This window comes from Oryza glaberrima, chromosome 6 (assembly GCF_000147395.1).
Source record: "Oryza glaberrima chromosome 6, OglaRS2, whole genome shotgun sequence".
Classification (NCBI taxonomy): Eukaryota; Viridiplantae; Streptophyta; class Magnoliopsida; order Poales; family Poaceae; genus Oryza; species Oryza glaberrima.
In genome coordinates, this window is record NC_068331.1 from 16,136,951 (window position 1) to 16,154,590 (window position 17,640).

The following is a 17,640-nucleotide window of genomic DNA, read 5'->3' on the forward strand; positions in this document are numbered from 1 at the left end:
AAGTTTATGCGTAACACGATTACACTCTCTAGGACAACACATAACTTGATGGGCATCAAAGTTCATTGAAATCATAAATTTGGCTTCCCTAATAACATTTACACTTTTGTCTTGTGTGTCATCCAATACAACCACTTTCAGATCTTGAGCATCATTTTCAACTATAATGTGGCCCATTCCCACATCATTAGCTTTTTGGAGCGCTTGAATGCGTGCCAAAGCTTCTGCTTGGTTAGCATTTTGCAGATTCTATAATTTCCTAGCAGCCATCAACAGACGACAGCCAACATTTCCTCTGGCTACTACACCCCATCCACCTCCTGAATGTTGAAAGAAAGATCCATCAATATTTAGCTTTTATCATTCCAGCAGTAGGTGGTTTCCATGAGCTAACAGAGTTTGTAAGACATTTATTTTGTTTAGCTTTTATGTGCTGATCTAAGTCAGAAACTAATCGGTTAGCGAGAAAAGGCACTTCATGCAGTAGAAAATAACCTCCCCCTTCAACCAGTTTGTTTTGAGCAGACCACCACAATCAAAACATAGTTAAGGATTTTAAACTATTTGCTTTCCTCCAGCGTCCAGATTTCCTCTAGCACGTGCAGTGGTGAGGGACAACACTGCATTACGGATAAAATGGGGAAACATATGACGCATTACGCGGTAGGCGAGCCAAACCATAGCCTTATGTCCAGTCTGACCGGGCCCCTAGTAGGTCCGACCGTCCCTGGCCCGATCTGGACCAGTCGTCTGTCAGGCCGGTCCGACCACACCTCTGATCGATGGGCAGATCAGACCCTAGGTCAGTCAACCAGGCGCTCTGTACCTGGCTAAGAGATGGACCCAATCACGAAAAATTCTAGTTTACACCATTATACCATTAACCAAAAGTACTCTCAATAGCATTAAAAGTAAACACAGCGGACGATGTTGGAATATGCAAAGTAAAAATATGAAGATGCTCTTTTGTTTGAAGTATTCACTATATTATTTTTTGGAAAAAGTAATTTAGTGTCATATAGGAAGTAACTCTAAGAGAAATAGAAGTAATTTTTCACGGTACTAGAAGTAACTACACTACTAGGAGAAAGTAATTCTAGAAAATATAAAATAGAAGTAACACTTCACATCATTAGAAGGAAGTTGTTAACACCCAAATTTGACACCTAAAGCAAAAATAGGAAAATATGGTTGAATTTGGAAAGGACCCTGTTTGCTACGCGAGACCGATCTGACTGCCGCCATAGGGTTGGTCAGACCGATGGTGCGGGGACGTTGGTATGATTGGCAGCATGTGGCTAGTCAAACCGGCGGAGTCTGACTCCATGTCCGGTTTTGTCAGGTCTCGGATTTCTTCGCTTGGGGTTTTTCAAGTTCAAATTAGTTTGTACACCTAGTGAGATGTGAAGAGGGTCATGTAGGAGTCAAGACCAACCCCTTTATTAGGGGCATGGCCAGCTCAACTGAGATACAATCTACAACAACACAATTAGCCAATTGAATCGTTCTTTCAATATCACATCTACTTTTCCCCAAGTTTTAGCCTAGTCAGCCTATCTTCATCGGTTTGTGCTGAAAGTCGTCTATATTTACCACAAGAATGTGAGTCCTCTTCATAAGTTTGTCCCGAAAATCTTTTGTTCTACCTGGGAGATGGTGTTTATCCCTATTTGTCTAAATTGGCTCAACTAGCCGGTTTTGATCTCTAAACCCATCTTGATTAGGGGGTTTCTCAAGGTCAAGGTGGTTGGCAACTCCATACACCATAAAGCTTTAGGTGGATCACGGATCGTGTTGGCGGTGTGATCGAAAAGGCCGTCAACACGTTTTTTTGCGACTCCACTAGGGACGACTACATCATCATCATGGCCAAGCGTGAGGAGGTAAATCCAAGCAACATCCTACCCATCAGCATGGAGGATTTCACCGAGGAATAGTGACAAGATCTCGAGAAGAAGAAGAAGAAGGCGTTGGAGGAGGCGATCCTTGGGAGCTACAAGAAGACCCACCAAGATGTTTCTAGAAGGAATGGTCCTCTACCCAAATTGTCATCTCCAAAGAGGTAAATCCTGATGACGTATCCCCTCCTATTTAGCAACTTATAGACAATTTTGTAGATGAGACCATAAACATGACCTTCAATAATAAATTAGAGGCCATTGCGAGTTCCTATTGTAATAGAAGGGTAAAGACCATTATGAACTCCTAATTTGGCTCTCTCTTGGCCGATTTGCCATCACATAGTTCTATGCATAGTACTAGTGAGTCCTCTATGGCCCTATGCAACAATTTTTTAGCAAAAACGGATAAAATGGGGAAACATACAATGCATTATGCATGGAGGGGGGGGGGGGGGCAAACCGTAGCCTTGCGGGTTGCGGCCGATCTGACTGGGCCCCTAATCGGTCCGACCGACCCTGTCCTGGATTGGACCAGCCATCTCACAGGCCGGTCTGACCGCACCTCTGACCGCTGGGCAGACCAGACCCTGGGTTGGTTAGACAGGCACCCTGGTAACTGTCCAAGAGATAGACCCAATCATGAATAATTCTATTTGCACCATTAACCAACTGCTATTTCACATGTTGCTTCTGTTACTACTGCTATTCCACCTATTCCTCCACTGGTTTAAAATGTTTATAATGATCCTAATCATGTTTTGGGGATATCCGCATGATGCATGTTATGGCCAGTATAATCATGTTGCTTTGCCACCAAAACTTCTTAGGCCATCAAATCCACAACCAAGGCCTCAGAATATGGAAGAGTGTGTGAGAAATATTATTAGACAAGCTTTCAGAATTGAGCCAAGGAATTGAGCTAGGGTTTACCAAAAGTAATATCGTGATTATTTTGATAACATCCCAAATCTCCCAGGTTTTAAAGTCCCCAACTTTACTAAGTTTAATGGTTGTCATGCCCGGAAGTTCACAGTAATTTCTGAACTAATCTGTGCATACGATTCTCATCCAGGCATCAGCCGTACACAAATCAACAATTTAATATACAGATCCAACATAATATAAACATTAAATACTTACAAAAGAAAAGAAAACAACAGCGGACAAACGATCTAGCAATAGCTTCAGTTCCACTCCCACAGGCAGTTCAACTGGGGTACAAGCCAAACATCTTATTCGAAATACTTCTACAACTAAGGTTTGATGATTATTACGAGGTGAGTACATGGAATACTCCGCAAGCCACACAACAAATATATAAGTCCACGGGATAACAAAAGGAAGGCATAGTATGATTCATTTGCAAAAGCAGTGTGACGGACAATACCAAATCCGACCGTCAGTTCCTGCATAAAAGCAAATGAAAGAATATAAAATGGAATACCAAACTTAGAGGTAGTGGTTATTACTAATCATTTACACAAGTCTTGCTGAGTATTTGTATGCATGTGAATTATGGACGAAAACCACCCGCCATGCGACAAAATACACCTCCAAACAATTGGACCGGTTTACACGGATTGGAGGCCCCACATGTCAATCAAAACCACCTAGAATGGAGTCCATCAAGGACAATCATCAAGAGCTTTACCTTTGACTTAAGTTAGCTAGTTGAATCCATAGGATTAAGTTAGCTAGTTGAATCCATAGGAGATCCTATGGATTCAACTAGCTAACTTAAGTCAAAGGTAAAGCTCTTGATGATTGTCCTTGATGGACTCCATTCTAGGTGGTTTTGATTGACATGTGGGGCCTAGGAATAATCTCTATCCTAGGCCTGCCATTTAGTTATTGTCCTTGGTTGAATCATGTTCTTAGTATTAGTTTGAACCAGGGAGACCACACGAGACGCCACACGAGTAGCCACTTGGGCTGGGAGGACGATGTGACGATGACGTGGCAATGTTGACGGTCGTTACAGACAAATCTCGACCGCCAATATAACTAAAATAATGAAGAACTAGCTATGCTTACAATGCATGTTTGTTTTCAACGAATATATTTCCACTTGTACTTGGAGAATAACATGTTGCAGGAATTTATCAAATAAAATAAAGTGAAAGTGGAGAAAACCTTACTCCTAAGCAAGCTTATGACAAAGCCATCGGTGAAAGAGGCAAACGACGAGGATAGCACAGTCGCCCCCGACATCAGCTCGGGGGCTATAGAGGCAGAGCGCGTCGTTGCCGACATCGAGACCATAGACGACTTGCGGATCCCACTCATTAAATTCATAAGTAGCGACGAGTAAGAAAACTTAGTCAAATAGATTTCTTTTCCATTTCACAAGCATTTCTTACAGCTTGTAAATATCCCAAAATATATTACATGCCTCCCTCAAATATTTGTCACAGGATATGAAGACTACCGGGAAGGCCAACGCAAGCCTATGGACTGGAAGACCTTCTCTGCAAGCGGCGCCATCGACTTCGCTAGGTTATCTATCTCTGCGGGAGTCCTTCGATAACGAGAAAACCCTTCGTGGAGGAACTCGAGGTGCAGCTGCGGGCGGTGATCTCGGATACAGGCTATCGATGTGCACATGCACATGCCCTCCAGCATATCGGCTCGATCGATGACACTCCCGCTTCAAGGCCTCGTCGATACGCTTGCTGATGCCTTCAAGCTTAGCGCAGGCCCCATTTAACCACGAGATGTATCCGGCCGCCGACTCCTCGGGATCCCCACGAGGTACTCGGAGTTCCCTGCAGACTCCGGCCATGGTCGTACAACAGCTCCTGAGGTACGAGTTGAACCACACCTCGCGCCCTCGGAGTGCCTCCACGGCTCGGTCCTTCTTCACCTCCACCATAGTCCTCTCGAGTTCGGCCACCTCGAATTTCGTCCTCCAATATTGGATTCGACTATCTCGGTCAGCCAGCGCACTCTCGAGGTCTGCTCAACACGGAAATGACTAAGTCAAGTCGTGCCCCTCTTCCGAGAACACGACAAATTAAGTCGATCCGAACAAAAAGAGCAAAGGAGATGAAGACCAAAAAACCAACCTAAGGAAGTCGTCACCATGGCCGCTTCCATGGACAAGTTTTGATCAACATCGTCCCGAGGCATGTATGGCTCAAGCCCAAGCGCCGGAACGACTACCGGTGACTCAGGCTGCCCGCGCTGCTGGACATCCTCGACGTCGACATCTCTACAACGACAACAAAGTACTCGGAATCATTGTGCTAAAGAAAACAAAGGTGATGACTGCATATACAGAGGCAGTTTTAAACCGACGAAAGTTTTACAAGCGCAATTGATTAAGGAGTATAAGGAGACTGAAATCCTACTCTTCAAAAAGTGGGAGAACAGACTCCCCGAAGTCACCGACTTCCTCCATCACGCCCTTACGCGCGTCATCAGCAGCCCCCTGATCCAAGATCCTTTGAAGGTCGAGTTCAGGGTGCGCCAACCTTACGCATGCGAGGACGTGGCATGCCCTGGTGTAGATCCCGTTGGACATCTCCTCCCCGATCCTGGCCGCATGCTTGGAGGGGATCTCCTCCATCGCCGTGGCTAGTTCCGCGAGCGAAGACGTCAACGAGAACTCATCAGGATTCGCCGGGATGGTGGTCTTGACGCCGCACTCCCCAACGAGCTGGTGCAGGCCGGTGTATGTAACCCGCAGCGAGTCACGGATCTCCGACAGATTGTTCTAGAGCTCCGACATGCGGTGCTCGAGCCCATGCCGCTGCCGCTCGTTGCCGGCCACCATCTCCCTCATCTTCTGGAGGTCCTCGTGGACCTCCACCAGGTCACGCGCCAGCTTGTCGGCCCGTTCTTTCGCCGACGATGCCGCCGCCGCCTTCGCCTCCTCAATCTCGCGACCTATGCCGCGAGCACCGGCCTGGAGGGTGCTCTCCATCTCGATTTGGAGCTCTCCCTAGGTGAGGACGTCAGCGGGCGGGCCTCGAGCAGGCACAAGGCCGCTGGCAGGGCCGCTGGGCGTCGCCTCACGACTCCTAGGCACGACCACGACATCTGTCGAAGACGCTGCAGTAGACGCACTGGAGTTTCCTCCAGACCCGTCTTGCGCCGCCTTCGCCCGAGTCGCCTTGTGAAGGATTTCCGTGGTTTCCATAAAAACAGCCACCAAAATTTTATGGATTAAAAGACCTCAAATTCATTCACTTACTTCTCGCTGAGTGTCACCAGCCTTTGCCGTCGCTGAGGCGGAGGAGACGCGTCCGAGGCCTAAGCAAAATGAGCATGGTGTGAGGTCAAGATCTTCCGACTACGCGATAAAGGATCAGAGAAGCTTACCGATGGGGTAGGCGCTTTCCGACGATTCCCGAGCACACGGAGGAGAACTTCCTCCCTCTCTTCGGAACGTTGCTACCACTCGTCGTGGCAGCAACGGCAGCAATGTTGGACGCCTCCTTGGCGACGCCCTCCTTCAGCGACGCCGCCGCCTGATGATCCGCAAGCGGCCCGATGACATCCGTCAGAGGGAGTGCCTACGTACATGAAGTCACGATGCGATCTTGGGAAGACAGATGTAAAGGAGTCATCAAATACACTCACGTTGATCGCAACTTCGCGCTCGCCTGGCCCCTTCTCGCAAAGAGGGAGGGGGATGTTGCTCACCGTCGTAGGGCCGCTGATCATAATCTGGCCGACGCGGCGGGTCACGGTGTCACTGTTTAAGCCTGTAGATCAAAAATAAAAACTCGATAAGTCAGGGGAAACATACACATCTAGAACAAAATTTGGAACACAAGAAAAATACCTCGAGGAGAAACCCGGGTCGCGTCCTCCATCCCAGAGTAGTCAAAGTTTGGGTGGGCACGTGCCTGGAGCAGTTAGATCCGCCTACCAATGAAGTCAGCATCGACTTCGTATCCAGACAAACCTCGTACTTGGAGGTCATCGACAATGTCGATGAAAGACTGGACGGAGGGAGTTAGGGTGGGTTTGGCAGTCCACTCTGAAATCTTGTCCGGTTGCTCCTCAGGGACAACAAGGACAGGATCCGAGTCTTCTATCTGAAGATAGAACCACCTCGCCCGCCATTTACCGCGAGAGGAAGGGCACAGGAAGGGGATGTACCACGACTTCAGGCCATCCCGAAGTCGGAATCCAACGCATCCAGATACCCTGTTGGATTCCATCCAGCGCAGCTCGTAGTAAAAGCGAAAAAGATCAAGGAAGGGCTCTACCCTAATGTAGGCCTCACAGAGAAAAGAAAAGATGCTGAGGAACGTGATGGAATTGGGGTTGAGATGAAGCAAGGAAAGACCGTAGAAATTCAAGACGAGAAGAAGAAATTCAGAAGGCGGAGGAAGAAACCCGCAATAAATGTAATCCTCAATCGCAACCATGCGGCCCTAGAGGGGTTCGGGTTCAATACCCCCTGCTTCCCTCTTCATAGTCCCGCGACCAGGGAGGGCGCCGTTGTCCTGCAGCTTCTTTAGGGACGCGGTAGTGGAGGTGGACTTGTCAAGATCCATTACCGCCAGTGATCGCCGGAGAACAAATCCGGATGAGCAAGCTAGGGTTTTTCTACGGAAGTGGAGAAGTCAAAGGGCGCTTGAAGGCTGGAGAGTTCTGCGGCAAACGGACTTCAAAATTGGATCCCCAAAACTCCACTAAATAAGCGCATTACCGACGATGCGAATTCCAAGGAAAGGAGAGAGATTGCCGCCAGAAAATTCTGGGTCCGTTATGCGCTGCAGTTCTCAGACTTCAATTTAAATTCACTCATGACCGTTGAACTTCATACGGTGTTGTCGATGACTCTTTGTCTCTATGGTTCTCACACCGAGATCGACATGTTGAGAACGACAACGATTTCGACATCAGAAGTCGCGATCGGTCACATGAGCTCATTTAAGTAGAAGTCGGGGGCTACTGTCAGGGTTACAGATAAGGTATACCCTCTACCCTTGGATATACGATATGTACTGATACGGTGTACCCGCGCGTATACGGATATTTCCTGTATACGTTAAGGAAATTCATCACGTGATAGATGCGGAGTCCACAGATAGAAGGAGTCTTACTCGGACAGAACTGGGTCGTTATTGTATCGTGTAGGATCCGATGTCTCCGAGTTCTACTTGGAGACCAACTGACCTGCGGTATAAAAGGGACCCCCCGGGAGGACCTAAGGCATCGAATCTTATCGCCAACACATCCACCACAACCTACGAAGCCGGAGCCTACAGGAGCCAAGTCGCCGGGTGATCTAGTCGAACCAACTCGACTACGGTCTCGTCGGTATCATTGAGTTCTGCTATTCCCTTTGTAATCTGTGGTTTCCATTATATAATCCCATACCAACTGGATTAGGGCTATTACCTATCAAGGGGCCTGAACCAGTATAATTCCTGTCTTTTATTTGCTTGATGTCGTACTCAGACACCATGTGTATCGTTGTGTCATATGTCCACCCTGCTAAGTTACTCATCACCTCTGTTGCTGCCATAAAAAATAAAAAAATATAAAAAAATAAAAGTAAAAATAAAAGTGAAATAACATAAAAGTAAATTTAGGCAATTCATGCAGTAGAGTTACTTGAATAAAATTTGGCTCACCGGTATTTTACCCCGGTAGAAGCCCATTTTGCTTTCCTTCTTTTTGTTGAATAAAGACAAGGTACAAAACAAGTGTGGGGGAGTATTTTTGGAACTCTCAACACGCAACAGCATCGACTGAACATAACAATGTGATGAACACCAGCCCACGGCCGCCCACAAAATTCAGCAGTTAGAACCAAGTCCAGGCTAGGTCAACCGAACCATGTGTTCGCCCTACCTTTGCCTGGCCCAGCTCTATCACCCTTCTGCCGTATGGTCAGGTTTGCGCATCTTCTCCCTTCTCCCTTGGCAGAAAACTTGAATATAATTTAGTTTGACTCCAAATAGAAATTGAAAACATTAACTCTCAACAAATAGAATTTTCCTATGATTAATCATGTATACCTTTTATTCTTTGCTAACATTTGTCACTTGTGAACAACCATCTATCATAGGGAACCTTGCTTATCTAAGTAATTGATATTTGTGATATGGTTATGACAAAAGAAATTCTTGTCCAACTGTCATGATACTTGGGATTTTGTCTTTGCGAAAATTAAAAAAAAATCTTGTAGAGCAATACTCCTCAGTGACTATATTATTACCTACCAAGGCCATATATGATTCTCATTGCAAACCTTATATGTGTATAGGCGGCTTGACATTACATTGAGCTTTGTCAAAATATTGTGACCCGTGTGAGATGCTTTTCATACTTTCATGATCAAGATCACGCACACTCCACATACACACACTATGTTAAACTTCTACACTGGAAGCTAGCATCCCTCATCCATCATTTATTTTATCAATTATCCACAAAATAAATACTCCATGTCATTTACACCTCTTCCTCTAAAATTCTTTCAAAAAAACAAAGTGTAACATACCCGAAATTCTAGGACTCAAAAATTTCTTGTCAAAATAATTAGAGGTTAACTTCTCCAATTTTGAGAGCCAAAAATTTCCGTTTTAATTTAGGTGATGATCAACTTAAACCATTGCATGATTAAAATTTAAGAACAAAATAAAATCTTTTCATTCCCAACATTAGACTAGAAATGTCATTAAGCATTTGAGCATACATGTGCATAATGCATGCCTAGACTTGAGTCCATTGTGTATTTGGATTTTGGTCTCGCTTTTCATAATAGGTCTCATTAGCATAAACTAAAAGGGTTTAAAATATCTAAACAAAACTATAGTTAATCTTCGGTGATAACATGTGGATTTAATATTAAATTCTAATATCATTTTCTCAGCCCAAAAGAAGTTTAATGTAAACCCTATAATAATATTAGGTGCAATTATGAAGTAGGAACACATATACAAAGAAAGGTTATTCTAATTCTTTAAAATAATCTATGCAAGATGAAATCATGGAGAAATTTATGTAAACTATGTTTAGCATAAGCAGTTCACTATAATATTGGTACAAGTTAATAACTAAGTTTAATACCATAAATTAATCAGTCAAAGGAGAAAACTAAAAGAAATCAAATTAAATTTTAATCGGCTAAAACCATACTTCATCCAAAAGTATAATTTATTCAAATACCAGATTATTTATCTTGAATAAATATAATTTTTATAGAATTTTCCTCTTCTGTTTAGGCTTCCTAAAAATTCAATCTACCTTTCTAATAGCCCATCTTTGTTTAATTTCTGTGAGCAGTCTACCCATTATTTTTAAGTGCAACCAAAGAAAATGGAATCTAGGTGTAATCATTTACCTCCAGTAAAATCAACACTAATTAATTTGGTCCACACATTAAATTATGAAGTTACAAAGTTAGAGGAGAAAATAATTCCGAAAATTAATCTAAAAATCAAGTCTACCCAGTCTTCTACCTATATCTCTCTCCCTAACCTAGTTTCCATCGAGTTGGCCCCACTTGTCAGTGCCTTAGGCTAGCTTCAGCCCTGTCCATCACTTCCTCCACTGCTCAGCTGACCAAGAAACATAGAGAGGGAGAGATCGAGAGCCGATCGAGTCCTGGACGCGTCGACGCGTGGTGACGACGTGTCGACGCCTTCAAGTCACTGAGTCATGCCTCCATCTCTTCCAGACCGAGTCGCCCAACTCCACATATCACTCTGGAGCTGAAGAAGCCGAGGGAGAGGTCCTCAGCCTCTCCGTCATCCTCAACCTCGCCGCCGGTCTTAGTGGCGACGACCTTCGCCAACGCCGATTGGGTCGAGGTCATCTCTATGTTTTTCGCGTTCCCTTATCTCCACACAATGCCGAACCATTTCTCTTTTTACCACCTCCTGTTTTGTGCATCACAGCCACCGGAATGCGACCACGCCGACGACGCCCTGGAGCATGCACCGGAGCGCCGCCGCTTCAATCATCGTCGTCGTCTAGCCATCCTCGACCATCTCGGAGCAAGCCGCTGTGCCAAGAATCTCAGCTTGACCTACTCTTCAAAACGCCTCAAGAACCCTAGCTGAAGACATCAAGAACACGGAGAACGCATCTTTTCTTCCCCGGCGCCGATTTGAATCCGCCGCCGTCGCCATGGTCGATTCCGCCTCCTCCGGTGAGCCATTGTCTGATTCTTTGCACATGAAGCATCCCTGAGACCTCGCTAACAACGTATGACCTCATGCATGCCAGTTGGATTGGTAGATCAAGCCGTCGATATCATCCTGGAGTGAAGCGCCGTCGCCAAGCCATTTTCGTGTGCTGCCGCCATCATTCGGACCTCATCAACTCCGGCCAACACCATGGTATACACCCATGAACCTCAAATACTCACATGCATGCACCCACTTAACCAATACATGACTGTAGATGCACATGCACCATCACCCGAAAACACCTTCCACTCACACTCGCCATCGGCGCTACTCCGATGTCCCCTAAGCAAGAAAACTAGAGGAATGGAATCGCGAGAGCTTGCTCTTCATTTTATCTTTTGACCTCAACCTCAAACGAACCACCGTTTGCCGCTGGCGAGCTCGAGATCGAGCTCAGCCATGGCTAGCTCTGCTCTGTCTAGAGCATAGGGATGACTCCCGTGAATTAGATTAAGTGCAGGGATCTGTTTATAATTGTAGAAACACACTGACATATGGGCCTAGGACTGCGGGTTGATTCCTAGAAACCTCAAGGGCCTTTATGCATATTGGTCCCTCACAGCCATGTGGACCCCATCCTTTAGAATCTGGAGAATAATTAAGAAAATGCCCAAACAAATATATGTTTAACAGAAAAATGCACAAACTTGTAAAACCCATAAGAAATCAAATATAGCTTATTTTGAAGTGTTTCCAGTTGCTGTAGATTCTTAAGGTTATGAACTTTATTCCAGGAATATAAAACTTGACGCTCACTGTACAAACTTTGCCTCTAAAATTTATCTAAGATAAGTCATACATAAAGCATATACAAACTTATAAAATGCATAGAAAATTTATCTCAACTCATTTTGAAACAAACTCAAATTCTACAGATTCATCATCATGCACTCTCTGATTAGGTGAAATAAAAGTAATAACTTACTTTGCATCAAATGCCTCTAAAACTACTATCTTTAAAATGACTAGTTTAAGATAAGCTAAACTTTAGAAATTCATATAAAATTCAACTTAGCTTCAATTTTAGTAAACTTAAGTTCTGTAGAATCATCAAAATGTGTATTCCCAGGTTATGAAATAAAATTATATACTTACTGTGTAGTAAAAGTCTCTAAATATTCATGTGAATATTTAAGGATTTACCAACATAGAGCAGCCTTTAATTCGTAAGATTTGTATAAAATTCATTTTTAGTCCAAATGAAATGAACCAAGTTTGTATAGAACCAGCAAATAGTGAGCTTCAACGTAGTAAAATAAAATATGACACCTTTTGTTTAAATGATATGTCACGCCCGGAATTTCTATCCAAAATTCCAAACGCTTACATGTGCGCGAACCCTCGTCCAGGAATCAGCCGAGGCACACAATAACAAATTGATAATAGAGTACAATTATTACTCTAATTAATAAGCGAATAAAATGTCATTACAGAGGTAGATAGTTCCTCTCAATCAATAAAGATCTAAGCAGCGGAAAATAAGATAAACGGCGCAGACGATTCCACTCCACAGGCAGCTTGACCAGGGCTACACCTAATCCTCCACACCATCAGCATCACTGTAGAACTCCTCCTCTGATGAATGATTGCAAGGTGAGTATATGACATACTCAGCAAGCCACGCAGCAAATATGCAAGTGCACAGGATAACAAAGGATGGCATAATAGGGTTTCATTTGCATAAACAGCATTTAATAAACATTTCAGAATTTAGTAAAACAGTTGAGTAATAATTAAACAATATTATTCCAACGCTATACAACATACCCTGTTGCATAGGCCCAACCATTCTGAACAACCAATCCCGGCTGCACAGTTCTATCTCCAAACCAGGAATATACCATTCCAAACCAGGAGCTAATCAAATTATTACCAGTCATAGTATCTTTTATTATGATGAGAGGTATGAGTCTAATCACGAAAGACATTGTTAAACCCGCCCATAACCGCGGGCACGGCTATTCGAATAGCTTTACTCTGACCAGAGGTGTACCACTGTACCCACAAGACACAGCCCCACGACATGTCACCATGCGCCTTGATACCACCACGGTACCTCAGAAAGGAGCTGTGACAGTACCCCTCGCACAACACAATCCACCACAGCGCACCGTTCCTGGATCATAATCACCCCCTCATAAACAAGGCATGGACTCCCCAGCGACCCCCGTGGGCTTATCTCCGCCACTTCTCAGTCTGGTGCCCCGCAATGAACTATGCTATACAAAAGGTAAAGCCGTTGCCCACGCTGGCTTGTGGTTGGCACGGTTAATGTTTCACAACCGAAACTCGTGAACCGGTCCTTAATTGTCATGAGCACGACCATCAAAACCATGTGCTCACAACCCACCATTAACAGGTTTTAGTAGGCAAATTAATTAATTAACCAATCATGATTAACCATCATGAGTTATCATTAAGCCATCATTGAATAATAAGGAGTCATAAGTTATCCCAATAGTGTGCTAATGTTTCTAAGCATGGCTAAGCAATCACATCTAATATCTAGCTGAACCAATGTATAAAGCTCAACTAGTCAATTTATAAGAACCCAAGGTATCAAGGAATAAAGTAATCAAGAACTAAAGGGCTATAACAAACAATAGGTTAATTCCACCCAATGACATTCGAAAATAAATGCAATAGTTGAATAGAAACAATAGCTTTAAATGGGATCAACATGCTCAAAGGGGTTGTTTGGGATCTGTGTGACTTGCCTTGCTGGCCTTGGAACTCTTCAAATTCTTCTCCTGCGAAAACGGACTCTCCGGAAACGTCGGAATCTAAACAGAAAAGAGCAAAACACCAAAACAGCACATAAACAAGTATGAACAGTACATGTGGATATTTTTAACATGTAGATCTCAATTTTAGAAAAATTTAGGGACTTGAACCAACTAAATCCGAGCTAAGATGAATTAGTTATGAATTTTTAAAGATTAAATCGGATTAAAACACTTATATGGATTTTAATTGAATTATGACGCAATAATGAATTATTTTTGAAAAGGAAAAGAGGATTTATTGCGTCAGCGGCTAGGGTTAGCGGTGGACCGGGTGCACGGCGACGGTTCACGAGAACGGACGGCCGAGATCGATTCATTCAAAACGAACGGCCGAGATCGACCGGTCCACGGCCGGACCACAGCGGACGGCATCGGTGACGTCGGCGATGACGTCACCACCGGCGGCGACCGAACCGCGCGAGCTCGCCGGCGAACGACGGCGTGGCGGCGCGAACGGAGAGCACCTACGGGTAGCGGTCGGCACGGCAAACTCACCGGCGACCAAAGCGACGGCGGACGATGACCGGACGACGTCGGCGACGAGGAAGAAACGGCGGCGACCTCCGGCTTGACGACGGCGACGATGTTCCGGCGGTCGACAGCGACGGCGAAGGGGCTGACGAGGACGACGACGCGACGGCGACCACGACGGCAGCCTTCCCGAGCGACGGCGACGACTGGAGCGACGGCGGCGCACGGCTGGAGCGGCGGCGACGACGGCGGCGCGAGGACTCACGGCGCTAGGGCTCTACGGACGACGAGAGGCGAAGGCGAGGGGGGCGACGGGTAGCGGAGACACCGGGGATCCTTTTATAGGGGCAAGAACACGGCGGCGAAGGCCCACGGCGGCCGGCGACGAGAAGGAAAGTCTAGGGTTCGGAGGAGAGAGACCGATCCGATTCGAGATCGAATCCTCCGCTTTCCAAACGATTTTAGCCGAAGTTCCAAAAGGGAAAAGGTAGAGGAGATCGAGAAGATCATTTCCCCTCTATTGATTTCACCGGAAACGGAAAGGATCGGCCGGATTTGGAAAGAGACGGCGGCGGCGCGGCGCTAGGGTTTCGGGCGGCGGCGGCGCGAGGAAGACGACGAGTCTGACAGGTGGGCCCCACCTGTCAGCGGGCGAACGCGCGCGCGAGCGACGCTGCGGACTGGGCCGACTTGGGCCGAGGAGGAGAGAGAAAAGGTTTTGGGCCGACTTTCGGCCCAAAGCCAAAAGAGACTTTTTAAAAACCTTTTTCCATTTAAATTATTCATGAAATGCAATTCCATTTATTAAAAATACTTCCTTAGCTCAAATAAATCCCAGAAAAATCTAGAAATTATAGAATTAAGCAAAGTATTTAATAAAATTTTATCTAGCCCCATTTTATATTGGAATTTATTATTTAAAATTAGATCTTCTCTTCTAGGCTTTTAAAATCAATTCTAATAATTCCAATTAAACAACAATTTATATATTTGAAATTTTTAGGGTGTGACAAACCTACCCCCCTTAAACAGAATCTCGTCCTCGAGATTCGGAAGAACTAGCGAACAGATGCGGATGAGCTGACTTCAATTCATCTTCTCGTTCCCAAGTTGATTCTTCTTCCGAGTGATTACTCCATTGAACTTTACAAAAACGGATCACTCGATTCCTGGTTCTTCTCTCATCTGTTTCCAAGATACGGATCGGTTTCTCAATATAAGTCAGATCCTCTTGGACTTCTATCTGTTCAAGATTAGCTTCTTCGGTTGGTACCCTTAAACACTTTTTCAATTGCGACACATGGAACACATTATGGACTCCTGTTAGAGATTGAGGTAACTCCAACTGATAAGCGACCTCTCCTCTTCTACTGACAATCTTGTAAGGTCCCACGAAACGCGGTGCCAATTTTCCTTTAGTGTGGAAGCGATGAACTCCTCGAAGAGGCGTGACACGAAGGTACACATAATCTCCTTCATCAAAACTTAGATCTCTACGACGACTGTCGGCATAACTCTTATGACGGGACTGGGCCACACGCAATCTTTCTTGAATGATTTTTACCTTTTCTTCTGCTTCCCTTAGGATATCAGTCCCAAAAACCTGACGTTCTCCCGTTTGATCCCACAAAAGCGGAGTGCGGCACTTCCGACCATACAGCGCTTCGTAAGGAGCCATCTGAAGACTAGCTTGATAACTGTTATTGTACGAGAATTCTGCATAAGGTAAATTCTTATCCCAACTTCCACCGAAGTCTAAAGCACAAGCTCTCAACATGTCCTCCAAAATCTGATTTACCCTTTCGGTTTGTCCGTCTGTCTGCGGATGATAAGCAGTGCTAAAGTTCAGCTTAGAACCCATCTCTTCTTGAAGCTTCTTCCAAAACTGTGAAGTAAACTGACTACCTCGATCAGACACTATTTTCTTAGGGACACCATGCAAGCACACAATCCTTGCCATATACAATTCCGCCAACCGACTTCCGGAATATGTTGTCTTTACTGGAATGAAATGAGCCACTTTGGTAAGTCTGTCGACTATCACCCAAATAGAGTCGTGGCCTGATGATGTTCTGGGTAGACCAGTGATGAAATCCATACCGATTTCCTCCCACTTCCATTCAGGAATCTTCAAAGGCTGCAGCAAACCTGCGGGCTTCTGATGTTCTGCCTTGACTCGCTGACAAACATCACATACTGCTACGTATTCTGCGATTTCACGCTTCATACTTGCCCACCAAAATCTTTCCTTGAGATCCTGGTACATCTTGGTACTACCAGGGTGAATGGAGTACAAAGTATCATGAGCTTCCTTCAGGATTGCATCTTTTAAACCTTTGTTGTCTGGGACGCAGATTCTCTCGCCCAACCATACAGTTCCTTGCTCATCTTCCAAGAAACCGATAGCTTTTCCTCTTCTCATATTCTTCTTAATTTCTTGAATATCGGGGTCATTAATTTGAGCTTCTCTAACTTGATCAATTAGAGTAGGCTTTGCTTCTAAGGCTGCAACAAAACCTCTACTAACAATTCCCAAATTTAATCTTTCAAATTCCTTGCATAACTCCAATGGCAACTGTCGTCCTTCCGTAGCATTGCAATAACCTTTCCTGCTAAGAGCATCTGCTACAACATTAGCCTTTCCCGGGTGATAATGAATTCCCATGTCATAATCCTTAATTAATTCCAACCACCTCCGTTGTCTCATGTTCAGATCTGGCTGAGTGAAGATATACTTTAAACTCTTGTGATCGGTGTACACCTCTGTACGAGTACCGAAAAGATAATGACGCCAAATTTTCAATGCATGAACCACTGCAGCCAACTCAAGATCATGAGTAGGGTAGTTCTTCTCATGCGGGCGTAACTGACGAGATGCATAGGCAACCACCTTCCCATCTTGCATCAGAACACAACCTAAGCCAAGCTTAGATGCATCGCAATACACCTGAAAACCCTTCTTTGGATCAGGTAAAATTAAAATAGGAGCTGATGTTAAGCGATTCTTCAGCTCTTGAAAACTCTGCTCACATTCTTCTGACCACTTGTACTTTACATCCTTCTGAAGCAGTCGTGTCATGGGCTTAGCAATCTTGGAGAAATTCTCTATGAACCTCCGGTAATAACCTGCAAGACCCAGGAAACTGCGAATCTCTGAAACTGTCTTTGGTTGTTTCCAGTTGGTTACGGATTCCACATTACTAGGATCAACGGCAACTCCTCCGGCTGATATGACGTGACCAAGGAACTTTACTTCAGACAACCAAAATTCACATTTGCTAAACTTGGCATACAACTGATGTTCTCGCAGCTTCTCTAGTG